The sequence below is a fragment of the Sus scrofa genome, chromosome 1 (genome assembly GCF_054392235.1).
Source record: "Sus scrofa isolate SSC_HxYL_T2T_F1_AM1 chromosome 1, Sscrofa_HxYL_maternal_Yorkshire_Landrace_v2.0, whole genome shotgun sequence".
Classification (NCBI taxonomy): domain Eukaryota; kingdom Metazoa; phylum Chordata; class Mammalia; order Artiodactyla; family Suidae; genus Sus; species Sus scrofa.
This window is the reverse complement of record NC_139383.1, coordinates 197,093,863-197,109,186: the sequence shown is the minus strand read 5'-3', so window position 1 is coordinate 197,109,186 and position 15,324 is coordinate 197,093,863. Positions and strand designations below refer to the sequence as shown.

At 41.7% G+C, this 15,324-nt stretch overlaps 1 long non-coding RNA gene across 1 annotated transcript in view; it reads right to left on the bottom strand.

Annotated features, from left to right (window-relative positions):
• Window positions 1-15,324, bottom strand: part of LOC102161687 (uncharacterized) — a 308,192-nt gene that overhangs the window by 36,306 nt on the left and 256,562 nt on the right. The window lies entirely within an intron of this gene.

Genomic DNA, 15,324 nt, shown 5'->3' with positions numbered 1-15,324 from the left:
AAAACAAACAAAAAACACTCTAGAGACCATTCAACAGTGAGGAACCAGGTGCTCAGAGAGGCCCTGAGCACCCAGAAGTTTATGGACGAGCTGGGCTTGAAAGCCAAGTTCACTTCTACCAAGCAGTGCTCTTTCTCTCTGCCACCTAATCTCTAAGTTTCTCATTAAGGAGAAATTACCAAAGCCCTTTTTATTTTACCCTTCTGTCCTTACAAAAGAATATAATGTTTTATTTATTTTTTTATTTTTTGTCTTTTTTTTTGCTATTTCTTTGGGCCGCTCCCGCGGCATATGGAGGTTCCCAGGCTAGGGGTCGAATCAGAGCTGTAGCCTCCGGCCTACGCCAGAGCCACAGCAACGCGGGATCCGAGCCGCGTCTGCAACCTACACCACAGCTCACGGCAACGCCGGATCGTTAACCCACTGAGCAAGGGCAGGGACCGAACCCGCAACCTCATGGTTCCTAGTCGGATTCGTTAACCACTGCGCCACGACGGGAACTCCCAAGAATATAATGTTTTAAAATGCACCATATGGGAGGTTAATATAGCCTACATATTAACATATACATGCATATACGTGCATTTCTTTTCTATTTTTACACAAATGATAGTACATTATATACATTATTCTTCACCTCGCTTCTTACCTTCTATATGTCTCAAAGGTTAGCCTATGTCTACACACATGGAGCTAATTCATGCTTCTCAACAGTTGCATAATGCTCTTTTTATGGATGTACTATCAAGGAGATATGCTCTACCCATGGGCCTTTAGGGTCTTCCCAGTCTTTGACTATTATTTGAGACAATCTCCTTTATGTACATATAAGTATATGTAGGAGATTAATTGCTAAGATAAATTTTTTACTCAAAAAACGCTACTTGGAGTTCCCGTCGTGGCGCAGTGGTTAATGAATCCGACTAGGAACCATGAGGTTGTGGGTTCGATCCCTGCCCTTGCTCAGTGGGTTAACGATCCGGCGTTGCCGTGAGCTGTGGTGTAGATTGCAGACGCGGCTCGGATCCCGCGTTGCTGTGGCTCTGGCGTAGGCCGGTGGCTACAGCTCTGATTCGACCCCTAGCCTGGGAACCTCCATATGCCGCGGGAGCGGCCCAAAGAAATAGCAAAAAAAAAAGACAAAAAATAAAAAAATAAAAAAAATAATAAAATGCACCATATAAATAACTGCTCAAATTATCCCATTACCCCCTAAATTTTTAACCTTTTAGAATTTGAGAAATAATTGACATATATATAACGTTGTATTTGTTTCAGGTGTACAATATAATTCAATATTTGTGTATATACTGTGAAATGATCACCACCATAAGTATAGTTGACTGAATTTTTAACTTTTAAAGAAACGGACAATCTGCTGTTGGTGTATGTGGTTTAATTATGAAATAATCCAGATGATTATTTTATACTAGGTTACACCTCCACTTACTACTTAAGCTATCAAATCCTTCCTTTCTCTCCATATTCACCAGATTTTTGATCCATCATGGACCATTCATTTCCTTCAGCATATAAACACTTTGTCCGTTTAATAATGTCTCTCTCATTCTCACTTTTCTCCTTCTCTTGGCAGCAAAACTTCTTGAAAGAGGTATCTATACTCATCACGTATTTCTCTCTTTCCATTTTCTTTGAACCCACTCCCATTAGGCATTTTGCTCCCAGCTGTCCACTAGAACTACTTCTAGCCAAGTCATTACTTTTAGACTGTCAATTACTATCATAAATGAAAAGATTTCCCCAAAAGCTAAGAGTAAATTTTCTCAGTTCTTATATCTATTGTTTGTCCTAGGCTTGTAGATGTAAAAAGATGGATAAGACTGATTCTGTCTTTGTGTGAACTTATGGCATACTTGCCCTTTATTTCACAAAATTAACCTAAAAAGCTAATGGTGAAAAGGGTTCATGAAAGTTTCCAAATGGGACATTTTTTAAACAAATGAGACTTTGTAAATAGCATTGATACATTTATAACTTAGATTATAAACTTGTTCTATAAATGTGGCTGCTGAAATAATTGATTTGTTTGTCATTCCCCGGTGAGTTTGCATAATCTTCAAAGAATGCCATCAGCTCCCCTGGTTTTCAGGCCTTTGCACTTGGACTGAAATTGCACCACTGGCTCGCTTTCTTTTTTTCTTTCTTTCTTTCTTTCTTTCTTTCTTTCTTTCTTTCTTTCTTTCTTTCTTTCTTTCTTTCTTTCTTTCTTTCTTTCCTTCTTTGTTTTTATTTTTTGTCTTTTTAGGGCCGCACCTTCAACATATGGAAGTTCCCAGGTTAGGGGTCGAATTGGAGCTGTAGCTGCTGGCCTACACCACAGCCACATCAACACCAGATCCGAGCCACATCTGTGACCTATACCACAGCTCACAATAATGCTGGATCCTTAACCCACTGAGCAAGGCCAGGGGTTGAACCTGCATCCTCATGGATTCTAGTCAGATTGGTTTCCACTGAGCCATGGCAGGAACTCTGCACCATTGGCTTTCCTAGGTCTCCGCATGCAATTGGCAGATTGTGGGTCTTCTCAGCCTCCATAATCATGTGAGCTGATTCCTAGAATCAATATCCTTTTAAGTATATCTATATTATTTGTGTGTGTGTGTGTTTGTGTACGCTGTTGGTTCTGTTTCTCTGAAGAACCTGGACTAACATAGCAACTCAGTAAGCATGTCTTCAGCAAGCATGTTCATTCATTCGTTCAATAAACATGCATGGAGCTCATTATGTGTTAGGTTCTTTAGTAGATCTGTGATACTAAGATGACTAAAAACAACAATCCCACACTCAAGGAATTTTCAGTTAATCAGGAGAAACAGAAAACTTTGTAAACAAACCATTGCTCTGCAGTGAGATAACCACTCTGAAGGCAGATGCAAAGCACAAGGGTGGTGTGAGGGAGGGTGTGGTCAACCCCATGGAGAGAGATGCAGGCAGGATAGCCAAGAGGAGGGCATGAGCCAGTTCCTAAATGAACAGAGCAGAGGTGGCATTCCTAGTGATGCTGATAATGTGAGCAAAGTCACCTACACTTGAGACACTGAGACAAGCAGCTCACTTTATCTGAAGCAAGGCTGGAGGTGGGAACTGCTTTGGGGCAATGACTGGAGATGAGGGGCCAGGAGTTGCATGTACCTTGCTGAGAGCTTTGAGCTCTGCTCCCTTGGGAGCTCCTGGGTTTTTTTAAGTTGGGGACCATCAGAGAGGGAGAATTTCATATTAGAAGTATTATGTGGGTGGCAATATGAGAGTGAACAGAAAGTCAGAAACTGATGAACCAGGATCTAGGGAGTCCAGTTTAGAAACTTTTAAGTGACTGGATGTGTGGACATAAGGGCAGACAAACAGTCATAAGGAGGAAGGGACACAGTTGACACTTAAAAAGTAGAATCAGGAGTTCCCGTGGTGCTGCAGGCAGTAACGAACCCAACTAGTATCCATGAGGACATGGGCTCGATCCCTGGTCTGGCTCAGTGGGTTAGGATCTTGCATTGCCGTGAGATGTGGTGTAGGTCACTGATGAAGCTCGTATCCCATGTTGCTGTGACTGTGGTGTAGGTTGGCAGGTGAATCTCCAATTTGACCCCTAGCCTGGGAACCTCCATATGCTGCAGGTGCAGCTGTAAAAAAACAAACAAAAAAGTAGAATCAGCAAGATTTAGCTTAGGAGGAGATTTAGAGGGAGGGGCTGGTGGAAAAGGAGGAGTGAAGGCTACCCCTAGGTCTCTTCACTAAATAGGAACTGGAGGGATTTTTGAAGAGAGCTTTCAAAGCTGTCTTGCTTATTTTGAGTTTGAGATTTCTAGGGGAGGTACAGCTGAAAATAACCAACTGAGAGTTCTCTATGTAAGTCACAAGCATGTATAAAATCCCTCAGAATGTATACATTAACTTAAAAAAAAGTAAAGGTCAGCGTCCTCAGTAACACCAACATTTAAAACTCAGATCCGGGGAGTTACCGTTGTAGCGCAGTGGAAACGAATCCAACTAGGAACCATGAGGTTGCAGGTTTCTATCCCTGGCCTCACTCAATGGGTTAAGGATCCGGCGTTGCCGTGAGCTGTGGTGTAGGTCGCAGACACAGCTCAGATCTGGTGTTGCTTGGGTCTGGAGTAGGCCGGCAGCAACAGCTTCGATTCAACCCCTAGCCCAGAAACCTCCATATGCCACGGGTGCGACCCTTGAAGGACAAAAGACAAAATAATAATAATAATAATAATGATAATAATAATAATAAAACTCAGATCCGTGGAAGGAAGTGTAGAAAATGGTTTGATTCTGGAGAAGCTGATTAGAAATGAGCAGTGCTGCAGAAACAAGGGAGGCTCTGCCCAGCGCTTCCGTGTTTGTGGCTGGGTCCTTGGTTTATCTCCAGCCTCTTTCACTTGCTTTCCTTGAACCTAGGAGCACAGAGAGAACTCAAATATTAAACTTCAAGGCAAGGGTCACATGGCTGGGGTTTAGCATCCTAGTTTTTAGTTGCCACAATCGAGTAATCCCTGCTCTTTAAAATGTCCGGTCACAAGACCCTGAAGCTGGATCCCCTACCGGGAACACAAGGTCAGTGGTGTACACTAGTCTCTTGAGTGTGAGTTTCTGTTTGTGTGTGGTTTTGCACTTATGTGCTGTCCTAAGCTTGAAATCAGAAAGGAAGAGGGACAATTTAAAGGGTATTTATAGCAAATCACTTGAATATTTAAAAGATAAAAAGTGGATCTATTACTTGGCCTCAGGGCATGAGAAAGCTTTTGTGCGGATTTGTTGTTCTTTTAAAAATGCCTCATTATTGCACCAAATGCCATCTCATAAGCTCTTTCTTGCATTAGCAAGATGCAGAACACTTTCTTGAAGAAAAGAAAGAAATCATGTGCATTTCTGTATATCACAATGTTTCCAGGAGTCAACTTTCTTTGAGAAAACGTCTTCTTGTTTTGAGTGACAACTCATAATTACACCAACAAATACTATTCACTGTAGCAACCAACAGATGGATACCCAGAAACACCCACTGGAAAATCAAAAAGACCAAGATACAAATTTCTCTGTGTTTTTGTTTTTTAGGGAGTTTTTTGTTTGTTTGAGTCTATTTGTTTTATTATTATTATCATTTGCTGCTGTTGGTGACTCTAATTCCATTTGAACCTGAATTTGGAAATCCTCAATAAAAAAGTACATATAAAAAGACACATGATTGTTTCTGGATCATTGATCCTATTTTTAATTTAGTCAGTGGTTACAGTGTTATTTAGAAACAATTTTTTCAGATTTTTTTTTAGCCACACCCATGGCATGTGGGATCCAATGGGAGTGAACTACATTCCACTGAGTGTAGACTGAGCCACTGCAGTTGGATTCTTAACCCACTGTGCCACAGCAGGAACTCCTTTTTTTTCAAATCCTAATTTGAATGAACAACATTTGAAAGACTAAATGTTGAGAGTAAGATTTGTAATTTGGACTTCATCCTCAAGGTTAGGAAAGAAAATATTCTGGATCAATCCAAGTTTTGCATAGATTTCCACAGCACTTAAGGAAAGTGATACTTTTCTTGAGAGTAGTTAAGCTTTGATCTAATCTCACCTCTTCTGATATATTTGAAAAGTTCAGCCCATTTGATAATGGTTGTAAAGTAGAGGTTAAGCTGCTTTAACAAAGCAATTTTAAATAAAATGGTTTAAAGAAGATGGTTCTAGGGAGAATAGTGCACGGTGTTAGGAAAGTTCTACTCCACATGGTTATTCAGGAATCCACCTTGCAGTATTGTCAAGCCTTAGGGCATTGTCATTGTCTGAATAATCAAAGCTAGCTTTGCTTAATCAAAGCATGGACATAGTCATATCCATATTCCAGCTATGGGATTAGGAAAGAGAGGTGCATTGGGTCAAGTGGCATGTCTTTAAACCTGAAGGTCCCCAAAGCTGCACACATCCCATTGGCCTGAACTTAGTCGCATAACCATACTTGGATGCAAAGGATGTCTAGCTGGGCATCCATCTGCCTCGTTAAAATTCTGGTGCTCTGGAAAGAAGGGAGAACAGATTTTGGTGGACAGTCAGGAGTTTTCTGGTCTTTCTGAGACATGCTGATAGAAACATTATAATGCTGAGCTTGGAAACACTAACTTCAAAAGGCAGGGCTTGTGGTTCAAACAACGGTTAATATGTGCTAAAGCTCATATTGCAGAATAAGGGAAATAAAATGCAATCTATTCCAAATGGGTATTTTTGGGAGAAGCAGTAATGCAGAAAGATAGTAAAAGAGCTTAAATAAACACATTTGAATAGGAGGTGATGTGTGGCAAGACAAATGAAAATCAGCTGATTTACCATGCCTCTATCCAAATGAAAATAAGGTCACCCCTGATTCTGAGAAGTTCATAGAGGAAAGGGAAAGAATTCTAATTAGGATTAAGAACATTATCTCTCTCCAAATGTCTGCAAGCATAGAATACCGGTTCTGTCTATGGCTATACCTATAATTTTGCAGTATGACTTTTTTAAAAGGAGGAGACAATTTGGTAAACTGATAACTAATTTAGATAATGCTAATTGTATTGGGTGGAAGATGATTAGGAGAGTTATGAAAGAAACCTCAAGTGTGCTGTGCATGGGATATTGTTGAAAACATGAATATTGTTAAAGCTGTTATCCGTTCCACAAAAAAAGCGATGATTCCTGGATGTGTTTGTATTACACAAAATCAGAAGGGGAGGAGCAGGGGGCAGGGATAGAGGGCATAGTGGTTGTGCTAATTTTGATATACTCTGGAACCCCTCTTAAGTCCCTCCTGAGCATGGAACATGCGTGCATGCGTGCATGCGTGCACACATATGACCTAGTTGTATTGCCTCATCACCTGGCTTTATAACACAAACTATGCTTTGCAAGTGGATTCCTAATACACATTTACGTCCTTTTCAGTTAAATACAAAGAGCCCTAGATATTGAGTGAGCCTTCCTTATTTTAGCTATGCACACAATTTGCTGCCTTAGAACACTGCGGGGCTTATATATCCCTTCCTGTGGAATGGTTGCTACCATTGAATCAGTTTGGGGAGGGGTAGTCAAGTATTTGTTTCCCGTCTTAAGTAAACGTAATTTGCTAAGCTCCACAAGTATGGTGTCTTTACAGAACCCACGTAGTGTTATTAGGAGTAATCATACTTTTTTCTTCACATCATGTGAACGTCAACAGGAGTGATTTGGTAACTATCCCATGAGCACTCAATCAAGCAAAAGACATGTTCTTTGTGAGATGGAGCAAACATCCTTCTACTTCTGAAATCCAAGTCAAGGAACCCATCTGAGCTTGTTATTTTCTGCCCTTTCCCCTCCTCACCTTCTGATCCATTCTCTACTCTTTTCAGCCTTTCTTTGTGCCATGGGAAGGTGACCCTTATGGACCATATCTCCTGAGCTCCATTGCTGGTGGACTTAGATTCAATCCATCTTTGAAGATCAGAAGGTGAGAGTAAATGTTTGGGCAGTTTTTCTTGGCTTCCTCCTTCGTTCCACACCCTACCTGAGGCACAGCTTATTATTCCCTATATGACCACAGCACCCATTGGGTGACTCTTCTCTGCCCTTTCATCTCTCATTGTGTTCCAGTAACCTGATCTCTTCTTCTGTCCCTTCAGTTTGGAGATGATAATGGCTTCCTACTATAGCTAATGCCTGGAACTTCATCTGTTGTTTATTTCCTCAACCCAGCCCTCACCTCCTTAAGTAGTAATTTCCTTAACGTTTCTTCATTTAAACCACCAGGGTGAATCTGGTTTGTGCCGCAACCATAACAAGAAGAGAGCTGATAAACCTTTGTGGTGATATACATTCAACAGCTTCCATAAAGAATTATCTATGCCTACTCTGTCCAATTTCCTTTCTTTATTTCTCCCTTGAATTCATTCCAACAAGTCAGTGCCCCTGTCACGCTACCATTTCTGCCATTGCAAAGTCACCAACAAGGTTAATAATAATCCAGTGGTCAGTTCTTAACCCTCATCTTACTTAATCTCTCAGTAGCACTGGGCACAGTTGACCCTTCTCTCCTCTTTGAAATCTTTTCTTCACTTGGACATCATGCTCTACTGACTTTTCTAATACCTCATTGGCCACTTTTTCTCTGCCGCCTTTGCTGGTTCCTCCTTTTGGCAGAGCCTGGATAGCTACTTATGCAACATGCTTTCTGTTTCCCGTGAGCACTTATTTAGACTGCATTTCTGAATCTCCCTTGCAATTTGAAGGGCCCACAGGTACCACTTCTAAGCATGGTTCCTAAAATTTTATCATACACCATCCTCCATGTTCCTTCTTTCCTCCTTGCATGATGCAGATACAGCGAGCTCAGAAATCATGTGTTAAAGATTGAGGAGCCACAGAATGGAAGAAGAGTCACTCATTAATCAGGACACCCATTTTGGTCTTTATGTGAGTGAGAAATATACTTCTATTAAGTTTGAACTATATTCATTTCTGGTGATGCTGGTTACAGCGAGTAGTAATATCTGGATAGATTTGCATCTTCTCTCCCAGACCCCTCAACCCTGAGTGCCCAGGGCTCAGTCCTTAGATCACTTCTCTTCCACCCTCTCTCCCTTGTGGCCTCATCCAGTCTCACACCTTTATTTTATTTCTATTTTATTTTATTTTATTTTATTTTGCTTTTTAGGCCCACACAGCATATGGAAGTTCCCAGGCTAGGGATCGAATTGGAGCAGCTGCTGCTGGCCTACGCCACAGCCACACAGGATCTGAGCCACGTCTGCAACTTACACTACAGCTCACAGCAATGCCAGATTGTTAACCCACTGAGCAAGGCCAGGGATTGAACCCACATCCTCATGGATACTAGTCAGGTTCATTACCACTGAGCCACAGTGAGAACTCCCAGTCTCACACCTTTAAATACCACCTCTGTTTTTGGAAACTTCTTTCTTCAAATACCCAGACTAAAAACAAGTCTTGAGTGTCACATCTGATCATTCATTAAATCCATTTAGACCCAGGATCTTCTCCTTTCTCATCATCTGCACAGGGTCACGTGGGTCAAAAATCTGCACCTAGAATACTATGATAGCCTCTTATTGGTCTTCCTGCTTCTGCCTTTGCCCTTTGCAGGCTGTCCTTAACCTAGTCACTAAAACGAGTTGTTTAGAATAAAAGTCAGCTCATGGTCCTCCTCTGCTCAAAACCTTTTTAACCTTGCAACCCACTCTTTACAGTGGCTTCCAAGATCCTGCCTAAGCAGCCCTTGTTACCTCTTTGCCTCACTTCCTACAGCTCTCCACTTGAACACTCTTGCCATGCTGGCCTCCTTACACATGTCCACCTCAGAGCCTCTTTTCTTCCTGTTTCTCCTCCCATGGCCTCCACCCATCACCTCCTTGAGGCAAATAGTATTTTGTCAGTGAAATTCCATGACCACCCATTTCAATTGCAACCCTTCAACACACACTCATTTCTCTCCCTCCCTTTTCAGTTCTTCTCCATAGCAGTTATTGCCAATATGCATAACATTTATTTGATTGTCTTGTCTCTTTGGTCTTCTCTCTTCAGGATTTAGCTCAGCGCAGGGAGGGATTATGGTTGGGTTTTTTTTTTTTTTTTTCCTGCTGTATTTCAGCACCTAGAACAGGGCCTGGCACACATAATAGTACTCAAGAAATATTACTGGAATGAATGAACAAATGAATGCACTCTTCTGCTTTCCTTTTTAAACTAGACAGAATGAAAAAAAAAGTTTTAAAGTGCTTCTTAAAAAATAGGGAGTTCCGGAGTTCCTGCCCTGGCTCAGTGGTTAACGAATCACACTAGGAACCATGAGATTGCAGGTTTGATCCCTGGACTCGCTCTGTGGGTTAAGGATCTGGCATGGCCGTGAGCTATGGTGTAGGTCAAAGATGTGGCTCGTATCTGGCGTTGCTGTGGCTGTGGTATAGGCTAGCGGCTGTAGTTCCGATTTGACCCCTAGCCTGGAAATTTCTCTAGGCTGCGGGTTCGGCCCTAAAAAGCAAAAAAAAAAAAAGAGGGGGGGAGTTCCTGTTGTGGCTAGGCAAGTTAAGAACACAACATAGTTAAAAAAAAAAAGACTTCCCATTGTGGCTCAGTGGTTAACGAATCTGACTAGGAACCACGAGGTTGCAGGTTCGATCCCTGGCCTTACTCAGTGGGTCAAGGATCTGGTGTTGCTGTGAGCTGTGGTGTAGGTCGCAGACGTGGCTCAGATCCCGTGTTGCTGTGGCTGTGGCGTAGGCCAGCAGCTGCAGCTCCAATTAGACCCCTAGCCTGGAAACCTCAATATGGCGCAGGAACGGCCCAAGAAATGGCAAAAAGACAAAAAAAAAAAAAAAAAAAAAAAAAGAACACAACATAGTGTCCCTGAAGATGCAGATTTGATCTCTGGCCTCCCTCGGTTGATTAAGGACTTGGTGTTGCCACAAGCTTCTGTGTAGGTCGAAAATGTGGCTCGGATTGGCATTGCTGTGGCTGTGGCGTAGGCCTCAGCTGCAGCTCTGATTCAGCCCCTAGCCTGAGAACTTCCATATGCCGTGGGTGCAGCTATGAAAAGAAAAGAAAAAAAAAGGCTATGGAAGGAAAGGGACAGGGAGAAAGGAAGAAGGAAAGAAAAAATCTGTGGTTTCACACTCTTAACAAAATACGCAGCACCATTATCAGCCAGCATTTTCACAGCCCTCAAAATTGAATCCATCCCAATAATCATGATGACAGAGCCATTTGTAGAAGACTGGGGTCCTATGACCAGCATTCCAAGAACCCAGGGCAAGTAGGCTCTTGAAGCTGGTGTTGTTAGGGTGAACATAACAATATGTTAAACCATGTATATCTTAAATTCATGTAACATTATGAAATGGTTATTGTTTTAGCATGTTTTTAAATGTATTTATATTTCTCTCTGTAAAAAATATTATATACACTGTGTACAAAATTTGGAAAATATAGGAAAGGATAAAGGAAAAAAGAAGGGTGAAAGAGAAAGGAAAAAAGTTAGAAACTCCCATCGGCTCAAAGACATAAACAATTAACACATTGTCTCATGACCTACAATCTTTTCTTTACATTTAAAAAGTCTTCTTTCAATGACCTTAATAAGTTAAATACATTAGCATGAACCTCAATGCACATAACACAAAGCACTTATCAAATACTAAACCAGAGCTGCTCTTATTTCTTCCTGCACACACTTGGCAATCAGCTCACATGATCATAATTATCCTGTCATCAGCAGCATTTAATGACAGACAGGGCCATTCAGACCTGATAGACAGCCCAATGTGCAGATTTGAGTAGCCCGTTTTCTCAATGTGAAATAGCAATTCCATTTATGTAGCAGTAATGAAACATTTCTTACTGAAAAACCATAAGAGATTAAACATGGTTTTGGCCTTGCCTATGAGTAATGATGTCGAATGATGTAGTGGGGTAATTATTGTGAAGACTTAATTCCTGTGTCATCAGGTATTTATAGATATACAAAGCATTCTACTGATTAAACAGCATTCAAGGTGACTAAACATTAACTGTGATTGACAGTTTACAGCTCAGACAGACTAAAAAGATTAAATGACATTAGGAAGTGGCAGGTGACTTCTTTTCCCTCGGGGCATTTTACCCTGTGAGAAAACGGTTGACACGTCTAGTAATATTGCTAACAAGTAAGTTCTGAATTATTTGCTTGCAGCAGTCATATTCTGAGAAGGAATGCAAATCCTGTTATGCATCTTTTTCATCTTGGTGAGGTTGCAATGGCTATAAAAGTTAGATATAAGGTAAAGGAAAAGTATAAGTTCCCTTGAGACTTAAAATACCCTGAAACATGTCCAACTTCTAGGGGCAGATAATATTTCAAAGCTGTTGGCTGAGATCAATTTGTGTTATATGTGATACATTCTCTTTCAGAAATAGAGCCAAGATTATCCCAAATTCAGTTATTCAGAATTTCAGGTAATCAACATTACTTCTCTATAAAATTTCCCTGTAGCTGAGCCTTCAGTTCTGTTACATGATTCCTAATTACATACCTAGGCCTGCCTTACCGCAGCCTCTATCCTTTTTTCTTTCCAGAAGGTTCAGAAGAGATTTTTTTTATTTAAACCATCTTCTCTTTAAGCTGGATAGTACTACTTCCTACAAAATCATAATCATAAAACCTTACATGGTTATCATTCTTTGAACTTTATGAAATGTTTCTTTTTTCTCTTTTATCTCAGAGGAATAATAGTACCTATGCAAAAGGTTAATATGAGAGCTAGGTTAAAGAAGGCATGTGAAGTCTTTAGCACAGTGCTGACCCCATAGCATTTGCCAAATAACTGTAAACCGTTCAAATGAACTAATTTACTATACTTCATCCTTACAGGAGCCTCATAAAGTGGATAAGATTATTTTTATTGAGTGCCTTTGAATCTAAGGCACAAAAGTTGAGTGGATTTCCTAAAGTCAAGACATTCGGAGGGATCTGAGTCAAAAGTAGAATCCATACCTGCTGGTTTCCAACCTTAGATTTGTCGCCGAGGATCTTCTGGACCACATGATTGCTCTGGGGTGAGAGACGGCCCAAGACTCCTGCATGTGTTATCCCTTAAGGCATCATAACTGTCGGTAATGCTCCCCAGCTATACTCCCATCAACATCTTTAGTCCCCATCTCATTTCTCTTCTATTAAGACTACTTTGTGCTCATTGAGGCTTTGCTCCCTGACAGATCTGGGTTTGAATCCTGATTCTTAAAAGCTGTGTATAAAGTGGACATAGGTTTGTAAAGTGAGCTATTGCCTGTGTAGTACCTGACAAGTGGAAACACTCAGTAATTTATTTGCACTGTTATTACTATTATTCCTAAATAAACCCCAGCGCTCCACTGCTGTCCCTGCCACCACAGCCACATCTCTACACCAATACTCCTTGGGCTCCATCCAACCCGACTCATGGCCTCAACACTCCATCCAGAGTACCCTCTCCCCACCAAGGCATACCTTCTTCTGACCTCTCCAGGACCTCTCCTGTGTGGGGTCCTGTGGACTCTTTCCTCCCCACTGGGTGCTTTCGGTTTGGGCATCAGGGCACCCACCCTGGTGCTTTTCCTACACATGGCTCCCTCCTCTTCCGGTGGCACCACTTCCCACTCTTCATCCCACCCTTCAGAGCTCTATCTGTCTCTGAAGACAAAGTCTTGTATTTACTATTCTTCTCTTCAGCTGTGCCCAGCAAGGATCATGGTTTTATTTAACTCCCCATATTCACCACCTTGCATTCACTGTTTCTGCTTTGGGAGCAATTAATTTGTTTATTCCTATATCTATATCTATAATTTTTTCTCTAAAGCTTGGTGAGAACAATCGAAGGGATGTGAATAATATTATTGACAGGAAGTGAAAGGGATTCTTCATCTGCATCCCTTTAGCCACCCTTTTCAAGCCTTTCAGAGGTGAGTCAAGGAACCCCCATAGGTCTTATCCCTTCAGTGAAGGCAGAATGTAAGGGAGCAGTTCTCCCACCACTTCCTTCCCTGCAAGGTCTTAGCCATCTTTTAAAAGGTTAGAAACTTATGAATAATCAAAGCACATCTCTAGGACTGGGGTCCCTTTTGGACTGACATTAAGGTGGCAGTAAATTCAAACTCAGACAAGTGCTCTGGCCCAGCTGGGCATCCCAGAGAAAGTGAGGCTCAGGCATCCTGTCTGAATAACCACTTCTGCTGCCACTATCTCAACACACCAGAAATAGTTATCATAACCAGCTGTCTGCAATCACAGAGTGCCGGAAACCCCTCTAAAATCCCCAAAAAGTCTTCCCATTCTTATAGTCTCCTTCACACCCAAGTGCCGTGGTGTATATCTCATTGTATAATTGTAACTGCTCTACCATGTGTGTTTGATTAGGGTGTCGTGTTGGCCCCAGGCATTCCTTGTTACAGAGGCACAGGTACAGCAAAACTAGGGCCACTCACCCAAAGTGGTTCTAACGAGAAAGAAATTTGGGGGTAAAGGGTAGGAACTCAGCAACCTCTTTCTCTTTCTCCAGTTTGGTGCCTGGAGACACCCCAAGTATGGTATAGACATGCGTGTCAGTGCCCTTTTACATAGAAAATAGGAAATGAATTCCAAACAATACGGGAAACAGCTGACCCTTTTAGCACAATGCTTAAATATGCTAGTGCTGAGCCAAGGCAGCATGTGCAGAGTAAATATTTTAATCCCTAATTAATCACTTTGGTTAGATTGGTAAAACACAAGTCTAATGAAAATAATTTGAAATTTCCTTCATGAATAATTGCCTTGTTCAGGGAATTGTGGGAAGAGTCAACTGACTGACCTTCCATTCTTACTCAGCTGTACTGCTCTGAGACTTAATTTGTGTCCTTCAACCTCTTCCAGTCACCGTCATGAGATTAGAAATACCTTTCGTGCAGTTCAGCAGCAACTATGCAATATGACAGTTAAGTCAGCAGAGAGGTAAGGAACCAAGCAACTCCTCGCTTTCTCGCCGTGCAGCCGTACAGTACACTGTAGAGGAGAGAGTGTCTTTGCAACCCTGCATTCTTTTATCAGGTTGTGAGCATGATGGATTGCTCCAGGTTATTGAACTGTTCCTGTTCCTTTTTAATTAAAAACTTGAATAATAAGGTGCCCAGGGTTTGGGCATTTACAAAGGGGAGAGAAAGAATTTTCCAGCTCTGGGTGCTGATGAATGCTATCCTTATTAGCACTGTGCCACCAGATTTAATTACTTCTTTGAGTAAATCAAATCTTTCTTACAGGGCAATGTTCCCGGGGTGTGCAGAGACCAAAGGTTAAGCCACCTTACTAGTTACCTGCTCAGACATGTTGGAACCTCTTAGATGTGGGTTGCAAGCGTGCTCTATTCCATCCCTGTTCCTTCCTGCTTGCCTGCCTGTTCTCCTTAACTTCCTCCCTTCCCCTCAACCCCCTTCCAGCAATGAATGTATTGCTTATCTGGTTGGAATGTCACTAGGAGTGATGCCTGGCAATGTGCCATATGGCTGGTGCACTCTGGCTCACACTGCAGTCATTGCTAAAAATTGCCTGGTCCACCAGTCAGTTTGGCCAGTTCTATGGACTGTCAAGGTCCACCTGGTGGACCATCTGCCACCTCCCCCTGGAGGTTCCTCCTCTCTTTTGTTTTCCAGTCTGGTCCTCCTTCTCAATCTTGCTTTTTTATTTGGAAGATACAAATATTTGGGAGAATTTTGCTTTTGCTTCTCATCATTGAGGAGCACATGATGTACTGGGGTTGCTGGAATTCATTCGGATAATAGCACCTTAACT